We start from the raw sequence: 15,099 nt of genomic DNA on the forward strand, positions 1-15,099 counted from the left end.
CATCAGGAAGGGCCAGGACTTGTGTTTGCACAGGTAGAGCTGTCTGGGTCCTGCTGAAGGGCAGGGTAAGGATCATGGCAGACACTGGTAGACTTTGGTGACCCAAGTACAGGGCAGGGAGTCAAGGACCACCTGGAGACAAATCTTGATGATGCGAAGGTTCTGTAATGTCACATAGTGGGTCCTTGCTCAGTGAACCTCAAAGCAGAAAGAGCTTGGAGGACAGTGCAAGGGGGACCATGTGGTCTCTACTTGCTGGTTGTTGAAGAACCGACATTGAGTCAAATGATGCTGTCCATCCTCCCCAGGACAGCCTCGGGTGACCCTATGTGAAAGGGCTCTGGGGATGCCTTGACAGTTGCGTTGCTGGGAAGGGTCAACTTGCTGAACACAATCTGTTGAGAAAAATACCATGGTTTATGTGGGGAAAATTCATATCTGTTTAATCAGCCGGAGCTTTGTGAGGAGGTAAATACATCTTGGGATAAATGGGGCCCAGTGAATGTTATCTGGGCTTCTTAAAGAGCCCTTGACAAGGTTCTACCTTAAAAGTTCCACCTGCGTTAGCGATTGGACACAAAGAACCGAGGTAACAGGCACTGCTCCGGCGGGGGGAGTACCACAGCAGCTTCTCCTGCTGGACTGCTCTTTGTGCACATTAGAAAAAACCATCTGAAGACAAAATCTGTGCTTTAGGGACAAATTCTGACTGGCCATTTCCTACCCTGGGTGGGGGAGGGGCAGGTGGGAGAACCTGGGGGCTTTTGTTGTTTCATGAACAATATTCCCATCAGGCAGTATGTGCTGAAAACCTTTGGGAAGTTCCTGGTCTAAGGGTATTCAGACTAGTGTTTGATCTCAACCTTGATACAAGGTCCAGAGAGACATCAAAGACCAATAAGGACTGCCAGCTCTGCATCACTCACTGCGGGGAGAGAAACAGAGGAATGGGACTCCCCTTTAGAATCAGGGCCACGAGAAGGGTGAATTCCTAGAACTAAAGGCAAACCGCTTTCTTAGACTGTGTGAATGATTCATTTTGAACAAAGAGTTCTCCTTACTCCGTGAGTAGTGACTTGGTTAAACCAAGGATGATGTCGGCTGATGGTGGCCAGCTGATGGTGAACAAAAGTCCCTGGACTCAAGAAGTGGATCAGAGTGGTATGGGGGAGGGAGGCAGCATCCGAGACGGTTGTCAGAGATTAGTGTCGCTCTTCTTCAACCTGTCCCTTGGACCATTGTCCCCCACACAAGTCAGGGCTGGATGGATCCTTATGTGCCCTCTAAAATTCCCTTTTGGAGAATTGTAATTTACGTCTAACCAAGGAATTTGAAAGTCTTTGTCATATTGAAACAAACTCCAAAGATGAAAAGCTGGAGAGGCAGCTCTTGGTGAGCAGAAGTCTTTAGTGGCTCTGGATGTGTGGCCCTCCAATATCACATGGGATCTGAGGCAGTCATGTGATCTGCGACGTGTCTGGCCTCGGTTTCTGCATGGGAAGACAAGGCAGCATCCTTGTCCTCGGGAAGCCATTGTGGAGACAGGCCACTCAGGAAACATGCCGGTGAACACATCAAGTCTTTGTTCTTGTGCAGGTCGAGGGATGGCAGTGCACTCGGTGATGGTCAGGGTGATTTCCTGTGGGAGCCCGGGCTCTAGTTGGATTTGATGGGAGGGGAGGAGGGGGAATTCTCTCATGAGCTCTTAGTGGGCAGGACCCAACACTGGCTTTTAGTACCCTGAGTGCTACAGGTTGCTTCACACACTTAGTCGAGCCCTGGCTGGTCTGGAATTGAAGGGGTAAGGGCAGGGAGGTGGGACTAACGGTGGTCTGGGGATGGTAGTGGGATAGATGTGGATAGTGAGGGGGCAGAAAGGAAATGTGTGTAAAAAGCAGCGGTGTTGGGTTTGCTAGTATAGGACTAGGGAAGGGTGGGATCAGCATATGAAGCCCTCAAAAGCCAGGCAAGGCGATTTAAAACTGAAGTGGGCACAATCTAATGCAAATGCTTGAATAGGGCTTGACCTGAGGCCCGAGTGTATAAAGACGATGAACACAGTAGAAGTATGGGGTCGTCCTTGGGCTTGGCAACGTGCTAGCACTGTGCTCTACAACCTGAAAGGGTTCAGCTCCCTTTATACCCCATACACTCTAGCCTCCCCCAGACTATCTTGATTTGGAGCTTTCTGGTGAAGACAGCCCAGTTCCACCTAGCGGTACTTTTCGGGCATCCAGGCTCAGAATGCAGCCAGGCACCTAAAAGTGGTCGTCCCAGACTCCCACCGCTTCATACCCTTGGGTTCTGGCCAGCCACAGGTGCTATCTTGTCTGTTTCTTCAGGCACTGCCTCCAGTTCATCTGCACGGCCCTGCCCCACAGGCTCTGAGAGCTCCTGGGCATCTCTGGCCAGTCCCTTCTGCTCTGGTCTCCTGGCTCTGGAGAGAAACACAGAGAAGGATCCCCAGAGTCTGGGTTCCCAGACGTCATCCTGCGGGGACCTGGGCTTGCAAGGGGGTGGGGAAATCTCTTCAAGCATCAGACAGCCAGCTAATGGGATGAGTGGTACCAGTATATATCAGGTTAAGGAGGAGCCACTGTGATAAAGGGGTAGGAGGGGCAGAGCCCTGCCAGCTGGCCTCCTGCTGTCCCAGGTGGCTTATGTCATTTGACCCCTGGGGTGAACAAGATCAGAGTTTGAAAACTTCAAAGCAGCTGCCTGACTTCTTTTTGGGCTTTTCTCTTAAATGAAATCAATTGCTGCCCTGTCTAATGCACAAGGTGGTTACGAGAAAATCCTGGGAAAAGATACACACACCAGGACTTCGGGGGCTGGCGAGTACCATGGTGTTCCAAGGTAGGGAGCACCCTTCTAGCGGACGACGGCATCGGGAGCTGCTTCACCCATCACGGGCCTTTGCCCAGAGCAGTGGCTGACTATGTCACAAAGCCTGGCTCACCAGGCTGCAGGGCCACTAAGACCCCTGGAGGCAGGCTGACTGCATTTCTGGGGCCTGGTCACTGAGCCCCACCTCCAGTAGTGGGACTAGGTTGGAGCCTGGACAGGAAGGTGCTCCAGCTGCTGGGATTCTGAGATCCTGGCCCCAGCTGCACCCTGGGTGCCGTCTCTGTGGGCTGCACATGGGCCACATTTAGAATGGAGCTGGCCTGTACACCTAGTGTCACCAAGTGATAGCAGGAAAGCTGCATTCAGATCAAAGCCTTAGGCTGAGGTTTTCTAGAAAATGAGCAGATGGGCATGAGAAGCCTGGTTCTTCCCAGCAAGAAAATGGTCTAACTCTAATAATGACACATTCTGATTTGGGGGTTCAAAACAGGGGAATTTCCAAAGGGTCTTTTTACCCACCCTTTCACTGTTCTCCGTCCCTAAAACACCCCTCCTTCCAGTCTTCTCTACCAGTGCCGCTAGGGGAGAGGACCTCCACACACGAAGCCTCTTTCCCCGGAGGCAGGCAAGCAGGACACTCGGGTGAGCACCTCGACTGCCCATCCCCAGCCCACTCTCTCCACTTCCCTCCCCAATCTCCCACCAGACTCCGAGATCCTGGGGCATTGCCATCTCCTTGGTAAATAAAAGCTCATCTTTCTTGGTCACGTAATGAAGCTGCTCCATCCCTCTGGTTCCAGACTTGACAGGGAGACAGGAGAAAGTGATGCGGAAGTGTGTCCCGGTACCAAATTCCCATTTGTATTTCCCAGAAGAATTCAAACCAGTCTTGGAAGGACAGGGAGTGATGGGGTGAACTGGTGCCAACAAAACATCCTCTGGGGCTTTTTAGGCTCTTTGGCATGTTTCCCCTTAGACTGGCCCTGTGGTCTTCAGTGTTATGCAGAGTCAAGGCTTTGGCAAAAGTGAATAAAGGAAGGTGTACTTCAAGACACAGCCTGTAGTGAGCAGTAGCCCCAATGCACATGGAATAATGCAAAGCTGTCTTCATGGCTGATGTCAAGTTGGGGAAAATGTGAAAGTCATTTTATCAGCTGTACCCAGCTTAGAGAGAAAACATTGTACAGTTTGAACATGTTAACTGATTACCTTAAGAAGTTGCTGAATTAACATGGCGCAAAATATGCCGTCCAATAATTTACGTGGCACTTGAGGACCCTTCTTCACCCACTCCACCAATGTTAACGGAGGACATACTAAGTGTCAGGCATTGTTCTGGGCACTGCAGATGAAGAACAAAGCAAAATAGACTTGGTGTCCACTCTGGTGGAGCTCACCACTAGTGAGGGAGAGAGATACACGATCAAATAGTCGTAAAAATGAAGGCATAATTACAGAGTGAGATGGGACCCTCACACTATAAAATAACCAAGTTAGAGCCCTGGGAAGCCCCCGCATCCCCTGTTACCGGTCACGGTAACAGTAGCCAAGGTCTAGGGCAGTGGTTCCCCAACTTGAGTGAGCTCAGAGTCTCCTGGAGGGACTGATGAGCTGTAGATGGCCAGGCTCCACCCGCCAGGGTTTCCGAATCAGTAGATCTGGGACCAGGCCCGCGAATTTGCACTTCTACCAAGTTCCCAGGTGATACTGACGCTGCCAGTCTGGAGACCACGCTTTGAGAATCACTGGCCTCCACAAAGCAATTTTCAGTCCGGTCTTGAACTGAGGACAGGCAGCCCTGCTGGGCACTCAGTCAGAGGCACCTCCAGGGAGATACTGGGAAGAGAGGAATTGAGTGAATTGCCACACTGACAGGTTAGGCTTTACTATTCTGAAGCGGACCCCAAGCTCTGTCCACCGTACCCCAGGCTCCAGAAAAGGCCAGGCACGTGGGGAGAGTCAGTGAGGTGGACCCACTAGAGATCGCGTTTTCTAAGAGACCAAAGAGTTACCTGTGCACGATCACACCACAGGGAAAGCTCCATTCAGGGATGGAGATGCTTCTAGACCAGGACTGGGGTGAACAGGTGATTCTAAGTAATCCCCTCGTCTCTCTTTCCTGCAATCTTCTGGCCTGGACCACATGGATTACGAGTGGTTTCACCACCTCTGTAACAGATTGAGAGGACAAGATCTCATCAGAGACTGTGGTATAAGTTAAGATGCTTGTGGCGACAAGGAAGAATAAATCCAACTTAAAATGATTTAAACAATGAAGGCTTGATCATCTCATATAACAAGAAGCCACAATGTAGGGACACTCCAGAGATGCTTATTTCTAACATTGTTATCAAGGATCCAGGTCCTTTCCATCTTTCAACTTTGCCAACTCAGCATGTTGGATAGCTTCCCTCATGGTTGAAAGATGGCTGTAAAACCTCAATAAAGCTGAAAAATAAAAGATGGCTGTCACAATTGTAGTGATAATACAGCTTCACATACAACTTTGTGCTGGTAGCAATGAGACTTTTTTTCCCCTCAAGTCTCTTTTGAAGACCTAATACCCTCTTCCAGCAGACATCCCCTCAGCTCTCACTGCCTAGAATCAACGTCCATGCCCTGACCTGTTGAATATAAAGGCTGAACAAGATTCACGCCCTGGGCAGAGGCCAGTCTTATCTGAAGGATGTAGCTGCAGGGAGGAGGATGAAGGCTCCACTAAACGAACTGGGGGATGATCGACAAGGAGGAAGGGAGACATGGCGATTGGGCAGGCAAACCACTGGGTTGGCTACACCTGGGTACTACCAGAGGGTAACACTGGCAGTTGTTTGCGGCACCTGCGCTACTACATCTGGGATGGAGACACGCATGAAGCATCAGCAACGTTGGCAGGGACAGAAAAGTGCGTTGAGCTTCAGGGATTCCAGAATGTAGAAATGCATAGAAATAAATTCATCACCTCCTAGACATATAGCAGCTTAACTCAATTCCCATGGTCTCTTAAAGGACATCCTGGTCAATCTTGATTCCTTAGTGATCGGTTGTCTTCCCTTATAGTCCTGCCAAGTGGTTGCCCAGCCACTGCTTGAACACCTCCAGTGGCTGGGATCTCACCACTTACAATGGTGTTATCTCCAGGCAGCTCTAAATATTAGACAGGGTTTTCTGCCGACTCTACAGTGTCTGTACATGCATTGTTTGCTCAGTGATTGAGTGGAAGAGCCTTTGAAGGTGCTGTTGGTGTTGACTAGAAATGGAAGTTTTCAGATGTTTCTAACTAAAATTTCCTCACAGATTCATATGTGTTGCCAAGAAATACTTAAAACAAACAAACAAACAAATAAATAACTCTGGGAAATTTTTGGCTTGTCTGTATTAAGATCTGTAGATAACTTCTCATAATTCAAACCCATTTTGGTTTGACTGGTTTAAATTTTAACAAGAGATTAAACCATAGCACAACCTAATAACTAACATTTTGGGAGGAAATGTTTTAAGGAAATGCCTTGCAGTTTTAACGTTGAAGTAGTCAGTGTGTGGGAGTCCCACGGTGCTCCTTCCCCAGTTAGACTGGAGAAGCCGAGCTGAACTCCTGGTTGTCCCTGTGGCAGGAGGGGTCATTTCCCTTGGTGCCACCTCACACAGTGAGAGCAGGATGGTGTATTCGGGGTGTTCACATGAATCCAGATGAATAGGCAATAGTAATGGCGCCTGCCTTGGCCAAGAAAGTTCAAGAGCGTTGATTGCAGTGGGTGGGGGTTGGAGAGTGTGTCCCAGGGAAGGCTGACGGTAGAGATTAAGGGACTGTTTGTCCCCCAGTGACAGTTCTTCTCTGACTACACAGATCACCACTGCCTGACCAGAACAAAGAGAGTTGTCCAGGTTCACCAGAGTCATGGATTCTAGTTAATTGTTTTAAAATCTCAGTATGATGCTTTGGGAATGTTTTCTCTATTTCCAGCTGGGAAAGAGTGCCCATAAGGACGCCTTCATTGTCAGAGCATTCTCTGCATTGCCAGAGACATGATATTATCTTTTATTTCCAGGTGAATTCCATCTGGAATGTTACCCCTTCTTTTCACCACCCTCCTGATTCATGTTCCTTTCCTCCACCAGCGACTCTGAAGCCACTATCTTGGCAGCAGCCCTTCGCCACCCTTCGCCACCCTTCTACCTCCCTTCTTTGGGCCTGGCCACCCCATGTTCAGACATGGGCTTTGGATTTGGTTTCGGCTTTGGCGAAATATAGTTAAGGCAGATTCATACTTCTCTAACAGCAGCCAAGAGCTTGACATAGCCTGTGGAATCAACCTACAGAACATTGCTCCCACTGCCCAATAGTCACACTTGACCTTTCTTCTCCTTTAACAGGTGTGCCCTCATTTTTCCAATGGTGTCTCTTTAGCATGTTCCCTCAAGACGTTAGCCACTCACTGCTCCTGCGACTCCATGAGGAGTGCCTTCCTGGCCTGTAGCACACTTGGAGTCACCCCTACTTTGGGGCACATCTCCTAACTCTGATGATGGATATAATTTTTTGTAATAGCCAGAAGTTAGTAAAGACCAAGTCTGAAGCACTGACCAAAGGGTTCTGTCACCAACTAGATCCTTTTGCATGTTACATAGGTGCCAAGGAAGCCAAGTTCTCATGGGGTGCCCTCAGCCTCAAGGTAAGTCATTTTGCTCAGAAATGAGATGTGATTATGAAAGAAGAAGAGTGATTTCTCACGTGGCTCGGAAATGGGGTCCGAAGGCAGGTCACGTGAACAGTGCTTCAAGTCACATAAGTCTGACAATATGGTGGAGGCTGGTTGACAGCCTCCCAAGGAATCTCTGGACAAGTACAAACCCTGCTTTTCTGTTAAAGTCACCAGTTTCATGACTGTATGGACACATGGTGGCGGGTGTGAGGTGGCTTCAAGAAGTCCTACCCACTTGATGGGAAGCCTCATCGTTTGCTCTTATCCAGCTTCTTTCAAGGTTGGGCTCCGTCATCTTGTCACCCATGACCTGCTTCTCTGGTGGTCACCGCTAAAGTGATTAGACCCATTGGAGCCCCCATCTGCGTGATCTCTCACAGAAAGATTCTGAATCTGGAAAAAAAGGTGAGGAAAGCCAGGTTTGTCCCCAGCCCCCTCAGCCTGCTGGATATCAGTCTCTTCCTACCGCCCACCCCCGGGCCCCAGAGGCTCTGACGGTCTGCTTTCCCTCCTGGAGCAGCTGTATTTCCACAGGGAGCAGAGGCTTTAGCCGAAGCAATGACATTGTCATTTAGGGATCTGAGGCATGGGTGGAAAGAAAGGGCAGGGCGTGGGGGCTGTTTCCAAGTTTCCCAAATCACTCATTAGCTCCAAAAAAAGCCACTGGACTGTTTCGCATCCTCAAAAGAATGTGCCACCAAGATGGTCTCCAGAACTTCATCATGACTGACCCAGAGGAAGATGGATTCCATTTAGTTGACACTTTTGGCTGCTCCCCACAGGGAAGGCATGGCTCGTCCCATTCCCTGCTTGAATAAGGGCAGACACCCGTCTGGTGACTTGGCCAGACTTGTCAGGTGGCTGTGTGGACTGCAGATGAGCTGCGTGTGGACTCAGGGTTGAGGGCACCGCGAGGGTTGGCAGCTGGACCACCATGGCCCACGCAAGCTGGTTAGACAGGCGGATCCCTGCTCTGGGAGGGGGTTGGGCTGGGCTGGTAGCAAACTGGAGGCTGCTTCGGCCATGGACCTAATTTGAGGCCTAAGGAAAAATGTGCACTTGGTAATGGAGACACTCATATTGAAAACAGGTGGTGTTGGGGCTTTGGCCCACTCGCGAAGCTGGATCGTCTGAGACCCACAGTGCTTTTCTGGCTCCAACGTCTCAGCCTGTTGTGCGCTTGGATCTCCGCTGAGGACAAGGCCTGCTTGTGCCTTTGCTCCGAAGGAGGCTCCCTGAAGGTCACCAGGGATGTGGGGTTGTCGTCGAGTCGCAGACCTTACCTCATGGTGAAGTGCAGGCAAAAATATGGGGGCTGCCTATAGACACAGCAGGAAACCCAACTTCTGTCCTGTCGGTCAACAGGAGTGGCCGAGCTTGCCGGGGGCAAGTGACTGAGCAGCTGCAAAAATTACTTTGAGCCTCTTCTACCTGCCAGGCCCCGGGTAAGCACGCGGGAGAGAGGGAGCTGGGGCTCACGTGCTCGTGCAAGACAGAGCAGGCACGGAAGACATCACAGTACGAGGTGCTGCAACTGCCCACCAAGCCGTAGGGACTAGGGTTTTCCAGACCGTTCTCTCAAAGCTTGCTATAGAGCAATGGGGGTATTTTATAAGTAGAATCGATTCGTTGGTGCATTCCTTGATGCATTGATTTCTTTATTCCATAAACTCCTCTTCCATGGAGAGAGAGGTCAATCACATGAGAGCATGTGTGTTTTTTTTAAGCGAGGACTGCTGGTTTTTACTTAAGTAATGCATTTCCTTCTTTTGCTTTTTATTATTTTTATTGAAATATAGTCAGTTTACAATGTTGTGTTCATTTCTGGTGTACAGCATAGTGATTCAGTTATATATATATATATATAAATATATATATGTATATATTCCTTTTCATATTCTTTTTCATTATAGGCCATTACAAGGTATTGACTATAGTTCCCTGTGCTACACAGTAGGACCTTGTTGTTTATCTATTTTATATATAATAGTTAGTATCTGCTAATCCTGAACTCCCAATTTATCCCTCCATCTGCATTTCCTTTCTTTTTGTCTGCAAACCCATCATCTCATCGTCACCCAGTACTGTTTATTTTTAAGTGCAATCAAGAATAAGTCAGAAAGTGACCTGTCCAAGTATTGCTACCTAGAAACAGAAAGTTGATGCCATTTGTATGGCCCATCATCCATAATACACTGCTGCAATAAGTGATCTAATTTTTAATAGTTCATCATTTTTTTAAAGATAAACAATACTCACCATTGCACACTGATCACAACTGGTCAGTGAAGGGCTTAGTGGGAGTTTCTGTGGCCTGGCAGTTGGTGTGCTGGTTCCGTGGATGTGGAGGTAAAGCTCAGACAGGTTGAAAGGAGGGTGCGGTGGGACTCCCAGCCCACTCTGGAAGCCTCATTTGGATCAAAAGGACCATTATGTTTAGATAACCCTTGGGTGCTTGAATACAATTTCTAAAGTTTCTATGTGCTCTAAATATTAGTGATTTGAAGACAACTCGATGGATTATAGTAGTTGTACACAGTTGGGACGGGGTAGCCAAGGATTTAAGTGTAGCCTTATTGTTAGCATCACATTTGATTGCAGCTTATATTAAAAGGCTTTGAATGCAATGAAGAGAATACATTTACTGTGAGATTTTCCAATATGTTGGGCCACATTTGGCTATCCATGGAATTACTGGGAAAATTACCCACAAGACTGGTCTCAAATACTTACCAGAATGCAATGAAGACAGAATCATGGACATATACAAATCCTGACGAATCTGCAGAATAGGTATCTGCTGAGTGTTCAGCAGTGAGCTAGGCAATTGTCTGAATTTAGTTCCCAAACCGGGTTCAACCCCAGCACTTGGTTTCGTGTAAAAATTCGGGCAAACTTGGTGTGGCTTTCTGTTTCCCATCAAAATGCCCTGGGGGCTTTCTGGCTCTCTGCAGTCTGTGAGTCTGAGCCTGAAGTTGGACAGCAAGGCTGTGTAGCCAAAGGGGACCTGAGATTGGAGGCCATTTAGTTTATGACCATCTTGGGGTCTTAAACCCTCATGAAACTGAATGGGTCTTTTTAATTTTGTTGCTGATTTGGTTGGGTAATTGCTTCAAATTCCATTTTGTTCTGGCTGGGGACTCATGCTCTTGTTTTTGTTTCTTGAGGACTGTACTTGATTTTCTCACTTGAATTCTATTAAGGTGCTGTCCACAGTGTCCCCTAGGGGACCAATCTTTGACCATGTTCTCTGACACCTGCTAAACAACTAAACAGATTGATCCTCATCAGTGACTGGATGCAGGATGCAGGAGTGGAGGATTTTGGTCCCTGTCGTGAATCTCTCAGTGGACTCTCCTGTGAAGCCCATCCAGACTGGTTCTTGGAGGACGCCTCCTTATTAAGGAAAGACCAAACATCTGAAGGTCCCCTACACTGTATGTGACCAGAGGGAGGAAAATGGGGTGAGAGGTGCTTCATATGCCTTTTGGGAAGATTTCTCTTTGCAAATAGGTGTATATAAACATATACATGGTGAATTTGCCGTCTCTAGCACGAACTCACCCAAGCTAACCCAAGTAAGGAACTTAGAGACCATTTGAAACCTTTTCTGGTTTCTTTATGTGATGTTGAAATTCCCAAATAATTAGTCATTCATTTTTTTTTAAATCTAGGATAAATTAGTCATATTTGTAGGTGAAAAGCTTGAGAAATAAAGAGTAAAGGGAAAAGTTAAAAAAAAGGTCAAGGACAGGCACAGTACATGTGTTTCAAATTCTTTTTTCCTGAGACTCTGGAAAAGAGAAATGAAGTTTTGCATTTACCAAGTTTATTAGGTTTTCTGATTTCAGAATAGGATAAACTGGGTTTTTCCTTCCCAATTGTAAGCTAGAATTTAAATTGCTGCCAACCACGTCATCTTGGACTTGGAAAGTATTTTCCAGGCAGAGTATTTTAAGGCACAAGTTTCCCTGTAACTGATCAGTATATACAAAGATGTTTGAACAAATGCCTTCTTTATTCCATGGCAAATAAGGTGCTGATAAGATACAGGAATAAAAATATAACCACCTGTTCAATAAGGAGTTCCAGAGGGGAGAGAGAGGGGAAGAGAATGTGTGTGTTCTTGTGTCCTCAACCCAAGGACTTTCCCAGTTCAAATGACCTCAGTTACTAAAGGAAAAGGGGGATGGGTCACCTTCACTATATTCATAAAATTTGTTGCTTTCTTAGAAAAAGTTACAACCAAGCTGCTTGGGCATTGTTCATGGACTAGTTTGCAAAAGTAAAGTGAATGAGTTGCCTGAATCTCCTTTGAAAAGTGCTACGTAGGCCAAACTTGAAGGAGATTTATCCAAGTCATTGAAGTAGCTTCTAAAACAAAGGAAGGATGTAAATGCCTAAATTGTATACACCTAGGCCATGCAGGCTGGAAGGCAGCCCAAGGCGAGGCTGTTTTAGAGGAGCCAGCATCTTGCACTCACAGTCCCTTTGTCCTCCTTTGCCTACCTTCTCAGTAATGGATTTGTCAATGACAGGATTGACCTAAAGAATTTCCTGAGAGCAACGGCCATGTTAGCCAACAATTACAGAAACAATGTTGAGTTTTGAGCTCCAATTGTATTTTGTTACACCGACTTCCTTCAGGCCTAAAGTGAGTATGGTAGGTAGAGCTTTAACATGAAATGATCTCTACGAAGAATTTCATTTTCCCAGGATCTTTGAATGAAACAGACACCGATCCGCTATTGTTTTCTCGCAGGCCCTTCCCGGAGAGAGAACAGAGGAGCTATGGAAGTGTGTGCTCCTCTCTTTCTTTGGAGGAGAGATCAAGCGGATAAGAGCGAGGGCTCTTCAACCAGCAGGGACTCCCCTTCAGAGCAGGGGTGTGAACAGGTCAATCCTTCCAGCTTTTAATACCCAGTGTCTCAGGTTAGGGGTTTCGGTTAGGAGTTTGCGTGTCTTTGCGTGGATAGAATTGGACAAGCTAGCCCTCTCAGCTTGGACTCATAAACCAATTTGATCAAGGGGCTCTCTTTACTTGTATCTTTCCTTGACGAAGAATGTTCACTCGCACAGGCCTGGAGTGTCCCCATCTTCCCTCCAGCCTGATGCCACCATCCTTCGATTCCCAGGGTAGAGTTGGTCTAACACGTGCAAACCTCCTTAAATACTATTGTCCAGCCCACATTTCACCATTTTATTGACGAGACTATCATGGAAGATAACACAGTTTAGAACACACAAAAGATCAGCAGAACCTAGAGCAGGCAGGTACAGAACAGTATTTACTGGACCAGAAAATCTGGAAAAGGGGCTTCACTGTTTTGTAGGTCAGAAACGAGTTAAAAGTCGGTATCAGAAACTCACTATAAACTATTTTAGGTTGCTGTTTTTATTTTTGTGTAAGTCTACTGTTGCAAAATATAATCCATGCTTGGATTCAGTCATTCGCAGTACTTTCCATTATCTTCATGATGTCCTGTATTTAACACCTCCTCCAGGTATGGTTATAGAAACAAGAACACTATGGCCCTTCCTGCTTCCTGTCAGCAGACATCAGCCCTTTGACTGGAGCTGCTCAGAGCTTTCCTCTTTAACCTTTTCCAGCCCAAGAGTGTGTGGGCTCCGCATTCTTTTCTAAATATGCAAAAGCCACCTGTTTGATAACGTGGTCCAGAATATCACTGGGGCTCAGTGTCAGCTTCATTGCTTTGCAGTTTCCGGAATCCACCCATATGGGTATCTATATTTAGTCGCCACCATCAACATTTTCCGTCTCTTACATGTGAAGCCAACTTTTGTGTGGGCTGTTGCTTTGACCTTGCAGTGGAGTTCTAAGCATGTAGGGGACCCAAAATAAATAATTAAAAGATCATTTGTTGACAGCAGTCAGCAACGTCTTCAACCTATTTCATTTCAGCTATGGTTGGAACTCAAGCCAGGCATATGAGAGACCAACAGCTCCTCTCCTAAATGCCTGATAGGCAGCAAGTTAGCCAATGGCTTTAGGTGGCTGAGGGTCCTGTACCTGCAGCTTGGTTTTTTTGCCCTTCAGCAGAAATGCTCCCCTACACATGCATGCAGGGCCCCGTCCACTCGGGAAGGGGTGCAGGCCGTGAGATGGGGACTGGTCACAGAAGCCTGGGCCACAGCATTCTACAAAAAGCCCAACCCTCTACCCACTTAGGGCAGAAATTGGTGACAGGGACTATTTCTGGGAGATCCAGAGGGGAAGGAAATGACACTGTGTCAATGGCTCTTGTTTAATAGTTTCCTCCATAAAACCTGCTTAAAATGAACATCCAGAGAAGATTAGCCGGGAGAGAGGATGTTACAAAAGTCGAGCCTTCAGGGGCAGGGGAGTGTGGTGAGAAGGCAGAATCCATAACAATGCAGTTCTCAGCTTATTTCTGGAGCTCTGCATATGGACGGCCATACGGTAGCATCTGGTACAATATCCCTCGTTGAAGTGGCAGAGAGGGAGAGCGTGTCGCAGAGCAGGCCCTGGATCGTAAACTCCACCCAGATCTGTTTCGTTCACAACTGTAGCCCCAGTGCCTAGAACAATGCCTGACCCGGAGTAGGAGATCACTAATTATTTGTTTAAATCCATGACAATAAATAGGATCATAATGTTGTTTAAAGAATAAAACAAGAACAAAAACATCAATAAATTCATTGGTCCCCTTTGAAAATATTAAGTAACTAAATCATCTGAAAAGTGACAGGACTGGGGCGTCAAGATTTTGCCTCCACGAATAAGTCAGTGGGTTTAGGCCTTGCTCATCAGTCGCAGTAGCATCATAAGAAGAGTGACAAAGCAGACAATGCGTGCTTCCTGGTGACCTCCACAATGCCACTTACGATGTCGTGAGCCAAAAGAACTGAACCTGACCTGACCAAGCATCTAATTCTAACTTCCAATTGATAGGAAATCTAGGGAACAAGAACAACCAAAAACTGGACAAGACAAAGGCAAGAGGGAAAAAGGAGAGAGAGAGAAAAGGAGGACCTTATCAATTTTAGAAGGCTTAAGAAATTTATTGATTAATTACAACGAATGAATTTGAGTTTGATCCTGATTTGAACAAATAAATTGTTTTAAAATGTTTAAAGAGAGAGAGAAATATCTGTTGATGAATGAATGAACGGTGGGAAGTTGACAAGGACGTCTGTGCTCACAGACTAGCCCAAGCCGGAGGGGAGTGGGACTAATTTTAGTTCCCACCTGCTGATGGAAATAGGGCTCTGAATATTCTGCCAGGCTTGATTGAAATTAGTATATGCTCCATTTCAAAGCTGTAAAAAATAGAGGGGATGATTCGTGTGAGCAAGAGACCATGTCTACCTTACTGGCTGCTGTCTCCCCAGTGCTTAGGAACAATGCGAGGCACAGAGTAAGTGCTCTGAATTATTTGCCGACCTGGGAGAGCTGGATGTGCATCCTGTCTGCACCACTAGCTATGAGATAGGCAAATGATTGCTCCTTCTCTGGGCTTCTGTTTCTTCACATGTGTAAAGAAGGGACTGGGAAAACCACTTCCAG

This window comes from Camelus ferus, chromosome X (assembly GCF_009834535.1).
Source record: "Camelus ferus isolate YT-003-E chromosome X, BCGSAC_Cfer_1.0, whole genome shotgun sequence".
Classification (NCBI taxonomy): domain Eukaryota; kingdom Metazoa; phylum Chordata; class Mammalia; order Artiodactyla; family Camelidae; genus Camelus; species Camelus ferus.